Genomic DNA, 12,455 nt, shown 5'->3' with positions numbered 1-12,455 from the left:
GGCCGTCCGTTTGGATCAGCACGGATAAGGCGGTCCAACGCGTTGACCCAAACGGACGAGCGTCCGTTTTTCGTCCGCGGGCGACCCAAACGAACGCGCGTTCGTTTTTTGTTCGCGGGCGACCCATTCCCGCCCCATTTATGAGCCTGATTTGCGTTGGCGTGGACACGCGACGGCTGCGCGCACGGTCGCCTACTCCTGTCCCCGGGCCCGCTGGTCTGTGGCACATTGGCCTTCCTTCCCCGGCCAACAAGCAACCCTCGCCCCGCACCTTCCCCGTCACCTACGCCGCCGCCCTTTTTTGCGGCGACTCTTTCAGCTGCCGCCGCCTCCACATCCGCCCAGCAACGCCGCCCCTGTCCCCAGTCGCCCGCCGCCGCCGGGGAGCAAACTAGTTCCGGCCGCCGCTTCCCCCACCGCACAGCCGCCCGCGATCAAGAAGACGCCTCGCCGCTTCGCCACATACGACTGGCACGCTCGTCAGACGCCGTCACACTCGTCGGATGCCGGCCGGGCAGCTAGCTGGTCTGTGGGCGCCGCGTCTCCCCTCGCCGGTCGTCTCCTTCTTCGATGCCTGCAACCTGTTCGACAGTTTGCCAAGGTACGAAAATGGACTCCGACGAGTTCTTTTTCCAGAATTTCCTTTGCGACTCCGACGATTCGTCGTTCGACGACGAGGAGGAGATATTGGCTGCCGTGTTGGTCCATCACCACCTCAACAACCAGCGGCCGTTGTTTCGTGGCTTCATTCCGGGCCACCTTCCGGCATTGAATCGTAACCGAGAGAGCTAGCATTCCCTTCTTTGGAAAGACTACTTTGATATAACAAACCCGTTGTTCAAACATCACAAATTCTGCTGCCGGTTCCGTATGAGTAGGCATGTTTTCAACCGTATTAGAGAGGGAGTGGTCGGCTATGATGACTACTTCGAGTGCAAAGAGGATGCCGTCAGCAAGATTGGTTTCTCCTCTTATCAGAAATGCACTGCCGCCATCCGAATGCTTGCATACGGAGTGCCCGGTGATCTCATTGATGAGTACGTCCGTATGAGCGAGTCTACATGCCTAGAGTCCCTGTATAAGTTCTGCAAGGCTGTGATTGTTGTGTTTGGCCCTGAGTACTTGAGAGAGCCGATAGCTGCAGATACAGCCCATTTGCTGGAGATGAATGCTAGCAGGGGCTTCCCGGGGATGCTTGGCAGCATAGACTACATGCACTGGGAATGGAAGAACTGCCCTTCTGCTTGGCAAGGGCAGTATAAGGGACATGTCAGGGCTTGCACTGTCATACTAGAGGTAGTGTCGTCTCAAGATCTCTGGATTTGACACTCTTTCTTTGGCATGGCTGGATCACATAATGATATCAACGTGCTTCAGCGCTCGCCGGTGTTTGCTAGGCTTGCCGAAGGCAACAACCCACCGGTGAACTTTACTGTCAATGGCCACAACTACGACAAAGGGTACTATTTGGATGACGGTATCTATCCTCAGTGGACCACTATTGTAAAGACAATACTCAACCCTGTTGGAGAGAAAAGGAAAAGATTTGCCCAAGAGCAAGAGAGTGCTAGAAAGGATGTCGAGCGTGTCTTTGGTGTTCTGCAATCTCGATAGGGCATTGTTCGGTATCCTGCTAATACTTGGAGCCCGCAGAAACTATGGGAGGTCATGACTGCTTGTGTGATCATGCACAATATGATCGTAGAAGACGAGCGCCCGGAACGTCTGTACGATCAAGGCTTTCAGTTTCAGGGTGAGAATGTTGTGCCTGACCATGGAGTAACGGCAACATTTGAGCAGTTCACTCAGTTTCATAAAGACATGCGTGATTGGGAAACTCACGTGCAACTGCAAAATGATTTGGTTGAGCATATGTGGACTCATGTTGTCAACCAATAGATGTATCTTCTTTTATTCGTTCGTAAAACTATGTGAAACATTTTTATTTTTATTTGGCCTGTAAAACTATACTATTTATTTGGGCGGACTATTTTGTTTGTTAAATTTTCATTTCACAATTTGTTGAATGCAATGCAAAATTGAGCGGCCAGCCGGCCATGCCTGCAATATGGGTCGGCGCGTTGGGTGCGCTGCCGACCCATATGAAAAACAGGGCGGACGCCGGGCGGGCAGCCGACCCAAACGGATAAAAAGCGGACGAAATCGCCGTCCGTTTGGGTCGGCCCGTTGGAGTTGCTTTAATGGCTTTTTTCCTTAAGAAGAAATAAGAAAATCGAAATAAAACTATATTCCTTCAAACTACAGTACTACCAGTATGCAAAGACTGTGTCCACCAACTTCTACCAACCCAGCGTCGGTCAGAGTCTGACTACGATGCCTCATTGGGTAACAGATAGTGCACGGCGTAGGATGTTCCACGCTGCAGGCAAGGCGTAGTATTTTACTGACTCGGATACGAACAATTGGAAGATCTTCTTGCTATTTCAGCAGCCTTGACTTATGATGCACTATGTCTACAAGTCCAAACCATCAGCACACAGTGCACACGCCCTCCAAGCAAAGATCACCAGAATCTTGTCAGATGTTATTTCAAGTTCAGATTGGTCATGCATGATTTGATTATTTCTAGATGAGAAATATTTTTGTTGAACAGTCGGTTAAATATATTTCAGATGACAGGTTATGGACTTATATGGAACCCAAAAACTGTGAATACGTTTGTTTTCAGTGGGCAAAAATCTGAAATCCACAAATTAACAATGCACTGGTCTACATGCAGCACATATGGGTATATTATGAAGTGCACCTGAACTTTTGTTTTAAGAAAAAAGAAATCTTCTCATTCCTGCTTGCTGGTTAATTTTGACATTTCACTTGGTCAAATATTATTAATTAATCATCATAGCGATCGACACCACCACCAGGTCATGCATTATAAAGGGCAGAATCGTTTCAAGATAACATATGTGCAAAGGAAAATAAGCATGCAGAAAGTACTCCTTGATTCCTCGATCAACTTAGCGATACAACTGGATCTTTGACTTGCTCTCAAAGTAGCGGCAAATAAGTCAAACAATGATTTCTCAAAAGAAAAAAAAAAGGCGAAAACGATGGGCATAACTAAAAAGATCGGTAGTCGAAGTTATTAGTTGAAAATTCAACAAGACCAACGGAAAAATTCAGACAGACTTTCGCGCCCCAGCTGTTGCATAAATTCATCGGGATAAAATTAAGGCTAAGAAGCCACACTAGTTTTCCCGATCATTGTCTGTAGCTGAAGATTTCAGATTAGTGATTTGCATGCAAGGGGCAAGGCCCGGGCTACACACGGCGTCTATCTGACTTATTTAGTCCATTCAAAATGCACAATTCATGTCATGGATTACATCTGGGATATGTTTTATGAGATGAAATCTCCTACTCCCTCTACCCATATATATAAGTTTAATGCATTTTTAGAGGCTAATTTTGCCCACATGTTAGAGCAATAATATATGACATGTAAGTTACACAAAGCATATCATTAAATTCATACGTGAAAGGAGTTTCCAATGATATAATTTTCACATTGTACATCTCATATAATATTAATCTTATCAATTGTCAAAGGCAGTTTAGAAAAAACATATATTGATGGAGACAGGGCCGGGCCCACAGTTGTCCCAAATTTGCGGCCCGCACAGGGCCTATAATTTTGGGGGGCCCCAAATTTGTATGTAGGCCTACTATTTCTAAAAATAAATCCAGATCGAAGCCGTAATGGGCTGCTGGGACTGGAGCTGGGCCTGAGTGGAGGCCATCTAGCACTCGTGCCTGGTGCTCGATCGATGGAAACACAATCTTCCGTGAAAAAAAAAACCCCTAGATCGCAGCCTACGCCCTACAGCAGTCGATCGAGAAGACGGAATCGGGAGCGTCTCCATCTGGAAACCGTCCATAACTGCAGTCACGTCGGTGTCGGGCCGTCGGCGACCGGGCGATCACTCTACACCAAACCAAACCCTGCAGTCGCGTCGGGCCGTCGGGCGTCGGCGATCCGGGCGTCCGCGCGATCAGCCGATCACGCAACACCAAACCAAACCCTGCAGGAAACGGATCGCCTTCGCCTCATCGGACCGATCGGATTCAGGTTGTTGCCATTGCTGCCTTCTTGTTCGTTTCCTCTCTCGAATTTCAGATTCATCGGATCGATTCGTGACCGACTCCAGCCTACAGGTCCTTAGCGAGTCGTACTTTTTGATTAATTTCCGTTTCTACTCCTAATTCCTAATTTCCCAATTAACTTTTGGCAGGGATTATTACTTTGTGTCTTCATTAGAGATCCGTTCTTACCTCCTCGGTTAAAAATCACACTCATAGTGTAGTAGTTCAACCGGACAGGACCCAAAATTAGATGAGTTAGATGGTTCGTCTAACTGCCAAATATTGACGCATGGACTTATTGATATATTTTATTGTTCAATTGTATTTTATTCTTCTTTTGTATCTTGTGTTTCAATAATACATTTTTGAGTCACCATGGGGAAGCATCAGTCTGGTTTCTCTAAGCACAAGAGAAAAGAAAAAGAACAAAATTTAATTGATAAATCTTATAAAGGTGGAATGGACAGATATGTTAGAAAAGATGCACCGCCGGTGTCATCCGATAATCAGTCTGTTGATTCTTAGTTCTTTTTAGCGAGACATGGCCCACATTTTAGTTTCGCACAGGCCCTCGAATTTTGCCCGCCCGGCCCTAGATGGAGAGTGTCTTTTTCAACAATCAGTGGATTTTATTCAATCAAAAATAGAGGATGCCAACACAATAAGCACACCTGGACTCTTCTGGCTTTACATAATTAGAATAGACACAATCAACACCGACACACACACATATAAACACATCGACAAAGAGCAAAGTCATACAAGACCAAAACTATGTGTAGGTGAGGAAAAGATATAAAAAAAATCAAAACAATGATGGACAAACTACTCAAGGATCATATCTGCGCCAACTATCTCTTGACACCACAAGGACAATGAGAAATGTTCTTCAATAGCAAACACTACCGGGCAGGGAACGATGCATGCTCAACGCCACTATCACTGGATCCACCCACCTAAGTTCTGATTCTATTTATTCACCATAAAGAACAAATCTGAGCAATGCATTCAACAAGATAACGACATAAAAGCATCATCATCGGCAGGTATAACTAGTTCAGGTCAGGCCTACGATTTTTCACTCTGGAGCTTGAGACCGGATACTCCAAAAGCACCATCAAATCAAAGTCAATCATGTGTTATCACCACAACTTTTGTGGTCACAATACCTACATGCTCTAGGATAGATATCCCACTGCCGCCACTACACAATCAGACACTCTGCATCAAAGCTACCGTCCATATATTACATCTGAACATTGAAGGCAAAATGGCCGGAGTGAGAGTCCCCTAAACCCACAAAGGAGTCTCTCGCTGCATCCGGCAACCTTGCCAAAACGAGACATTGGTAGCAACCACCTGATATGAAGAAAAAAAATCCTCACAAAGACCATTCGTCGGCCATTGTGATCCACAGCTCGAGTACCCGACAGGTGCAACCACGACCAGGTTTCAGGGAGAAGTACCGCGGCCGAATGGCGTTGGCCACATGGAAGGCGCCACCATGTTGGAAATATACTATAGAGGCAATAATAAAGTATTGTTTTATTTCCATGTTCATGATAATGTTTATATTAATGTGCTATATAATTGCAATGGTTCTTGAATGTGCGATTAAGAAGAAAACTCAGTTGCATGTGTGGAAACATAAACACCAAGTAGTAGTTCCCTAGTCTCACCTCCAAGACTAGCTCATGTGTTGCACGATCATCCTGTTTTCCTGATCATAGGGCATTATTAAAGTAACAAGAATGCTGCGAACAATGAGAGTGTGTCGTTAGCAAAGCAATTATTTTGGGCAGACCCAAACAATGATATACTACAAGATCCCATCGGCGTTATGTTATCAATATTATCATGTTATGTGTTCACGTATACTCATGTCCTTAGACCATGAGAATGTCGGGTACCTTCATACCGGGTGGTTACTTCGGGGTTGTCAAATGTTACTCATAAATGGGTGATCGTAATGGTAACATTTTGGGTACATCAGAAAAGTATGTAAACAGACTCGATAGTTTAAGACAGAAATTTGCTCCTTAGATGGTGGAGGGATACGCTCCGGGCACACTCAATATTACAATATCAAACATTTTCTGGCTGGACACAACGAGATATGATCATGGGGACAACAGTATTCGGAAATGAGTAAAGAGAAAAATATTGATAACGAGGATAACTTGGTATTGTGGTTAATAGTTACTTCACAAGGATACCGATAAAAGTCACACATCGGGTTTTGTTAAGTATCACGAAGCAAAGGGAATTGTGTATGTAAATAAAAGGTTCGCTCGATAAATATCTTCGTTTGTATGTGGGAATCAATATGGGTGTCCAGACCCTGCTGCTGATTATTGTCCAGAAGGTGTTTTGGGTCATGTTTACATATTATCGAACCTTTAGGGTCACATGCTTAACGGTTTGATTGAGTAGGAGGTATTAGGAGAATAAAAGATATGCACTGAAAATGATTCATGACTGGAATTCTGGAGGTCCCAGAAGTGTTCCAGTGATATCAAGAATTTCCCGAAGGAACCCTAAAAAGTCTAGAAAGGTAACAAAAAGTTCTAAAATCTTTCACAAGGTTTGAAATGGCCCTATTGGGCTGCTCCCTTGGTTGGCCCAAGGAGTGGTAGCCACATGTAACATAAGGGTCCAGAGTGGGGCACACCTCACTTGGCCTGGGGGCCAAGCGAAGAGTGTGGTTGGGGTTGCGAGGGGATCTCGTGGGAGGATCTCCCTCCCTTGGTAGGCCGACCCTAGGAGGGGCAGGCCCTCATCCAAGGTTGCACCTCGTGACCACCTATATAGAGGGGAGGGTAATCCCCTCCAAACACTAGGTTTTGGTGGCTGCATCCTCTGTCTCTTTTGTAATATTTGTCCCCACACTAGACGCAGCAAGGCTGCTCCACAACTTGTCCTCCGGTCGCCCTTTGTTCTGGATGATGAAGCACTACCGAATTGTTGACACGGAACACGTGGATACGCGTAGAGGAATTCTAGATCAAATGAAATTCTTGTGGCTGGGAGGTTTAACGTAGCTACGTGAATGTGCCGTCTTCACCAACAGTCTAATTCTCCACTGCATTTTGGTTGGTGAATAGATGATCTACCCCTATGCATCTTCATAGTGATCCTAGGAGTGTATGCTAGTGCAGTAAATATTAATTTGTACTACGGTCCCCAACTATGGCATCATGAGCTTTCTCAGAGTAGATACATGTAGGATCTAGAGCACATGTGATGTGCGGTCATTGCATATTTGTTTGTGTGTGTGTGTGTGTGTGTGTGTGTGTGTGTGTGTGTGTTGGTATTAGATTGGATTATACTTGATGTGTTGGATCCTTTGGCACTCGAAGTCCTCTCATTCTTCAAAGAGGTGCCAATGCGCCGCTTCAAGTTTTTGACCCTCCGGGATTTTATCAAGAATGGGGTTCTGAGGATGTCTATGTTTGGTGTCGTACTAGTGCCCTCCGCCATCATGAAGACCTTACACGCAGGGTCGGAGCTGGCGGAGCTTTCTCTGCATTTGTTCCGGTCCAAGTCAAGGACGGCAAACAAAGTCAACCACCCCATGAAGCGGGCGGTCGTGTCATTGCCCATTGTCTGGACAGGGATCCCACGTGGCTCCTTGCCCCGCCTCCATGCAGGAGGTGCTTATCACACCGGACAAATCGACGAAGGAGTCAAAATATTTGAACCAAAAGGTTTTTCCCTAGTAGTAGGAAGTGGTGAGACATCGCGCCTCAGCTTTCTTGGAGGCGAAGCTGAGGGGAGCTAATGCAATAATGCCCTGGCCCATCATGAAGCTCACAATCCTGGTTGAGGAGGCCATTCCGACCTGATTGGATAGAACCATGTGTGGCGCCCCTACCTAGCACACCAACTGTGAAGGTTTCGTCCTAGCAATGTTGTCGATGTACGCTGATTTTTCCGGCGGTGGCAAACACTCGTCGGACCGGAATGGCAAGGCGGGGAGCCAAGTTTGGGCCCTCCGACGGAGGAGGTAAGGCCCTAATCTTGCCTTATTGTCTTTATTATTACAATGGTCACCGGAGATCTAGAGGATCATCGGTGAGATCTCTCCTTGGGGATTACAATGAATTATTCCTGGCGATGGTGAGTTGGGTTCAAGAAAGTAGATCTGCCCTAGGTTTTTTTACTGACCCCTGGTGATAGCCCCCCGAGTCGCCTTATATAGTTTGTCGAGTCCGAGTTACAAGTTCTGGTTCTCAAATCCCCTGGAGGAAGGTACAATGGGGCATGGGACTCCTGGGGCGTGGTTGTTATTCTTTTGAGATCGAAGGTCATGTCTCGATCTTGATCTCTGGATCCCTCATCACTGCCTCAACCTTTGTGACAATGCACAAAAAAGCGAGATGCTAAATTTCATGAGCCATGTCCGATCTTTAACAGTACTGTTGACGTAGACAACCAAAGTAGCCAGATGCTAAATTTCGCGAGTCACATCCTGATCTTTCACAGTACTGATGTCGTAGACGATCAAAGTAGCGAGATGCTAAATTTCATGAGTCGTGGCCCGATATTTAATCTTGGCAATACTCGCAACGACTGTTCATTTGTGGTGATACTCGCACATGCCACTTGCAACTCGATCGCCCCTGGCTAGGCATATTCGCAACCAAATGCTTCACCCCTGGATACCATCTTTGACCCCTCAACCATTCAACTCTTAAGTTCAAAACCAACAGTAGATTTTTCTCTGCGTGTGTGAGAGAAAATTTAGGTGTTCTAGAGAGAGAAAATTCCGCGGGTTTTGTAAGAGGTTAAGGGTATTATCCAAGTCAGATACAAGAGTCGATAATAAACAGATATTAAACTAGCTAGAATGCTTGGTTAGGGAATGCGATTGCATTTTATACGCACTGTTAAGTTTTCTAATACTCCATCCGGTTATTTTTACTTCGCATATAAGATTTGTGTGAAGTCAAACTTCATAAAGTTTGACCAGATTTATAGATGAAATATCAACATTCAAAATAATAAATCTCATATGAATTAAGTTTTCATGTTGTATAACTTTAGCATTGTAGATGTTGATATATTTTTATAGAAATATGATCAAACTTTATGAAGTTTCACTTCAGAGAAATCTTATATGCCGAGTAAAAATGATTGGAGAGAGTAGTTCATAAGAAATTGAGGAGTTGTCTCTTCAAATAAAGCATAACAAAGGGTTCGGCTGATGTCTTGGGAGGCCTTTAAAAAAATCGACTTCAATGAATCGCTAGATTGCAATCTGTAGTTTGACAAATTTCACGTTTTTTCGGAGGTCCTTTGTGAATATTTAAGGCACAGACATTGCAATCCGCAGTTTCACAATTTTCACCTAATCTTGTGTCCATCTTTTTGTGGCTTTGGAAAAATGCCCCATACATAGTTTGTTGAATTGAGTGATATACCCGATTAGACACAAAAAGATGGACACAAGATTAGGTTTCCCTAAAAAAATAGGACCTCACAGGTGATCTCCTCGCTCACTTTCTCCTTCTCTAATCATACAATCCGATTTGTCTCGCGTATTAGTTGGAGGAAGAAGAGTAGAAGAATGTAATCCATTGAAGCGTACATGTGGATGTTGGATTCGTTCAAGCCAAACATCTAGAATTTCAGACTATCAAGTTGTAACAAGTACATGGTCAAGAATTAAATTTGTAAAAGTAGCCATAATAGAGACTGCGGTCGTACATCTCTAGAAGCAAAGAAATCTTTTACGAAATGTAAACCTTTTGCTAGACAGGAATAAGGCTTGGAACATAGGGGATTACATCAAAGGAGAAGAAAATACCCCTTTGGTACCCAAGCTTGCCTGTACTTGGATGGTGATACCTTAAGTTTTCCATGCAGCACCGATCCTTGTAAGCTTTGGTTTTGAGATTGTAGCGTCTCGTATGGGACACCCGTTCCTTGAACACAATCTCGTCATCAAATATGGCAATTGGACATAATTCAGGGGGCCTGAACATGAGAACAGCGATTGTGTAACGTCGATCCCATCTCGGCTTCTCAACGCTGTTGCACATCCACAACTCAACTGAATTGATGTTGGCCCCTTTACAGGCCAAGCACAGCTCCCCGCGCAGCTCGGATAAACTGAACTGGGTGTATTCCTTTAACCTCGGGTAGCAAGGTGGTGGCGGCATGACCCCGAAAGCCTCTTCTTCCAAGCTGAAGCGTAGGAAACCCGGCACGGCGTTCCCGAGGTTACGCTCGTCGATGGCCCAGATGAGGGACCCCTTGAAGAAGGTCGCTGCTCGCCGTGCCTGGACAGGGTATGGCGGTCGCGTCACTGTCTCACGCCAGTGCCGATCAGTCCCAATGGTGAACACTTCCATCGTGATGGAGCGGTAGCTGCACCTCCCCGTAAGCAGGTGCAAAGAGGAGTACGAGAAGCGCGCCACCTTGTAGGCGCCAGAACGTGGGTCTTGCCCAAGGCCAAACGCCTGGTGGCACATCTCGAAGCTTAGAGGCTTTTGCTGTGGCGGCGGGTCGGCTCCACGACCCCGGGGAAGCTTCAGGGTGCGGCGTGTGGCCGGGTTGAGCACGTACGCCGTGAACCCGACGGGCAGCAGGACCAGCCCATCGCAGTGCGCGAAGTCGTGCATCAGGTAGTCGGAGGTCAAGTCTATGTCGTGCATGAGTGGCACGGTGGTGCACTGCTGGTTCGCCTCCCACCTGTACAGGCTGACCTTGTCCATGGGCCGGTGACCGTCGTACAGCGTGTGCGGGGAGAAGAGCAGACATGGCTTCTGACGGCGGAGGTGCGCGCGGTTGAAGGGCCGTGCCTCTCGGAAACGAAAAAAACACGTTTTCTGTTTTTTTTCCTTTCATGAGAGTCACGATTTTGCTTCCTCGAGAGGCACCCTTGTGCTTTCACGAGAGTCATGGTAGTGCCTCATCGGAAACGAAAAAACATGATTTTTTTTCTTCGGCCAGAGTCACGGTTTTGCTTTCGCGAGAAGTACGGTTGTGATTTCGTGAGTGGCACGAGCGTGTCTCTTTCGAAAAGGGGACAACACCCGTGCTCCCGATCCGGTTTTTTTCTTGAAAAAAAAGTTCGCCAAAACCTATCAACAAGGGATCTAGTTCAAAAGATCTCAACGCGAGGAATCCAGCCGTGAAAGCGGTTTAAGATTTGGATGCACGGTTTGGGAGATAAAACGTTTTGAATAAACGGATTTACGAAAAAAGGGAAAACTCCCTGGTTGCGACAAGTGGAGCGCTATATGTGCGCCAATTGTCGCAACTAGAGGAGTTGGAGTGATCTTTGCAACGAATACTCTCAAGTAGTGATTTCGGGCCTGCGGACAGCCCACAATTAATGGACTTTATTTAAGAGAAAAGAAAAAGGAAATTTTGATCAATAGAAAAGTCTCATTTACACTAGATCAATATATACTCGCTCCATCCTAAAAATTTTGTCTTAGATTTATGTGGATACTGATGTATCTAGTCTCAGATACATCTTGCAAAATAATTAAAATAGTTAAAAAAATGGATACAACTAGATATGAAAAAAAAATTGTATACAACTAGATATAGACTAACTGAACTCGCCCATCATCCACCTTGCTACCGGGCCTAAGGGCATCTACAATGATGTTATCTTAGGAGTGCCACTATGATAAATAATGAAGTGGAGGAGAGAGAACTCATAAGAAAAGTCTTCTCTTATTTAAGATAAGACAAGAGATGATCTCTTAGCACAATTTGTCTCACCATATTTTAAGGAATTACTAGTTATTGAAAATAAGGCTAAGATATAACTCATTGTAGACATAATTTTTTGTCATCTCTAAATTACATACAAGACTTTAGATAAGATTGTCTTATCAACCATTATACATGCCCTAAGACGATAATGGCTCCATGTGCCGCCCCACAGTCCCACACTCGGCGCTACGCCTGGGTCTTTCACGTGATAAGTAGTAGGCGCACTTTTCCATTGGTTTGGTTTTTCTTCTTTTGTTTTTTACTTTTTTCATGGGGTTTTTCTCTGTTTTTCTCTATGATTTTATTTATTTCTTTTCACCGTTCTCATTGTTTTTTTCCTTCGTTTTACATTGGTTTTGTTTGTCTTTTTTACTTTCTTTTTCATTGGTTTTTCTTTTTTTCTCAGGTTTCAATGGTTTTCTATACACATTTTTGCTATATATATATATATAATATTTTTATAATACACGTTCATCATTTTTTCAAATTCTTCCTTAACATTTTTAAAATACCAGATTGGTTTTCCCGTGGCTGCTTGCATCGCCCACATGCAGAGGCCGGGCGTCTTCCTCCTTTCTTAAAAAAAATTGTTTTTTCTAATACATGGTCAATATTTT

General features: G+C 44.9%; 1 long non-coding RNA gene across 1 annotated transcript; it reads left to right on the top strand.

The window, feature by feature from the left end:
• Positions 1-3,812: 3,812 nt before the first annotated feature.
• Positions 3,813-4,442, top strand: LOC123059148 (uncharacterized). Its single transcript, XR_006427373.1, has 2 exons — positions 3,813-4,090; positions 4,254-4,442. It is a non-coding gene; the product is annotated as an uncharacterized lncRNA (long non-coding RNA).
• Positions 4,443-12,455: the final 8,013 nt, after the last annotated feature.

Source organism: Triticum aestivum, chromosome 3A, assembly GCF_018294505.1.
Source record: "Triticum aestivum cultivar Chinese Spring chromosome 3A, IWGSC CS RefSeq v2.1, whole genome shotgun sequence".
Taxonomy (NCBI): Eukaryota; Viridiplantae; Streptophyta; class Magnoliopsida; order Poales; family Poaceae; genus Triticum; species Triticum aestivum.
The sequence above is the reverse complement of the archived record's forward strand: the minus strand, read 5'-3'. Positions and strand labels throughout refer to the sequence as shown.